At 46.5% G+C, this 1,765-nt stretch overlaps 1 pseudogene; it reads left to right on the top strand.

The window, feature by feature from the left end:
• The first annotated feature begins 575 nt into the window (after positions 1–575).
• LOC131901000 (rRNA 2'-O-methyltransferase fibrillarin-like) lies at positions 576–1,559 on the top strand (annotated as a pseudogene).
• Positions 1,560–1,765: the final 206 nt, after the last annotated feature.

Here is a 1,765-nt window from a genome sequence, read left to right as displayed (position 1 = left end):
ATTTTCTTTTTCTTAACTGCTATTATTTATTGATTGATTTATTGATTGATTTATTGATTGATTGATTGATTGATTGATTTATATCAGTTTAGAGCAGTGTTTCTCAACCTTGGGTGTCATGGCTCCCTTTAGGAGATTAAATGACCCTATTACAGGACTGGCCTAAGACCATCAGAAAGCAAAGATATTTGTATTACAATTTGTAAGAGGACCAACAATATAGTTAATCAGGTAGCAGTGAAAATAATTTTATAGATAAGTGGGTCACTACATTATGAGGAACTGTATAAAAAGGTCACAGTGTTGTGCCCAGATTGTAACCAGCAGAGAGACCACCAAAGATGAGTGTACCAGAATGCAAAAGCAAGGTTTTAATGAGGAGCAAATCCAAAACTAGGAGGGGACCTCATCAAGCACACCCAACATAGTGGATGCTGGAGGACATCCTCAGCCTGAATTGAGCACAGCTTTTAAAGGCAAAAACCACAAATTTAAAATGGCAGGGGAGAAAAAGCCTGACACTCGTGGAACAAGGGACATTGCAGATTGCCAGAGCCACGTGACCAAATGCAATGATGATGCCAGGTTTCAGCCCCCATGGGGGTGGCTTTGGTGGCAGAGGAGGCTTTGGTGACAGAGGCAGTAGAGGAGGAGGACAAGGTGGATGAGGAGGCTTTGGCGGGGACGAGGAGGCTTTGATGGAGGTTGAGATCGAGGTCGATGTGGAGGTGGAGTCTTCCAGGGATGAGGAGGTGGAGGAAGTGGACAAGGTGGAGGCTTCCAGTCTGAGGGCGCCTGGGGTCGAGGTGGTGGCCGGGTAGGCAAAAGAGGCAACCAGTCAGGGAAGAATGTCATGGTGGAACCGCATCGGCATGAAGGCATCTTTATCTGTCGCAGAAAGGACGATGCCCTTGTCACAAAGAATCTGGTCCCCAGAGAATCCGCATATGGGGAGAAGAGTCTCTATTTTATAGGGAGATGACAAAATTGAGTACCGAGCCTGGAACCCCTTCTGTTCCAAGCTGGCAGCAGCAATCCTGGGGGACGTAGACCAGATCCACATCAAGCCAGGGGCCAAGGTGCTCTACCTTGGGGCAGCCTCAGGCACCACCGTCTCTCATGTCTCTGATATTTTTGGCCCGGATGGTCTGGTCTATGTAGTTGAGTTCTCCTACCATTCTGGCCGTGACCTCATCAACTTGGCCAAGAAAGGGATCAACATTATTCCTGTGATTGAAGATGCTGAGCATCCACACAAATACTGCATGCTTATCACAATGGTGGATGTGATCTTTGCTGATGTAGTGCAGCCAGACCAAACCCGGATTGTGGCCCTGAATGCCCACACCTTCCTGCGGAATGGAGGACATTTTATGATTTCCATTAAGGCCAACTGCATTGATTCCATGGCCTCAGCAGAAGCTGTGTTTGCATCCGAAGTGAAGAAGATGCAGCAAGAGAACATGAAGCCCCAGGAGCAGTTGATGTTAGAACCCTGTGAATGGGACCATGCTGTGGTTGTAGGTGTATACAGGCCACCTCCCAAGGCAAAGAACTGAAACTCAGAGCTGTCTAGATAGGAAGAAATGTGTGTTAATACTGTTGCACGTGTAGTTTTTTTTTTCCTATTAAAAGACAACTGTCAAAAAATGGCAGGGGATTTCCATACAGGTGCATTTCTGATTGGCTCACTTTTTAGGGACTTTCCAGAAACCTTATCTTCATCTTACTGCTAGGGGGGTGGTTGTTTGTCACCATTTATCAT

The sequence above is a fragment of the Peromyscus eremicus genome, unplaced genomic scaffold (assembly GCF_949786415.1).
Source record: "Peromyscus eremicus unplaced genomic scaffold, PerEre_H2_v1 PerEre#2#chrX_unloc_1, whole genome shotgun sequence".
Classification (NCBI taxonomy): Eukaryota; Metazoa; Chordata; class Mammalia; order Rodentia; family Cricetidae; genus Peromyscus; species Peromyscus eremicus.
The sequence above is the reverse complement of the archived record's forward strand: the minus strand, read 5'-3'. Positions and strand labels throughout refer to the sequence as shown.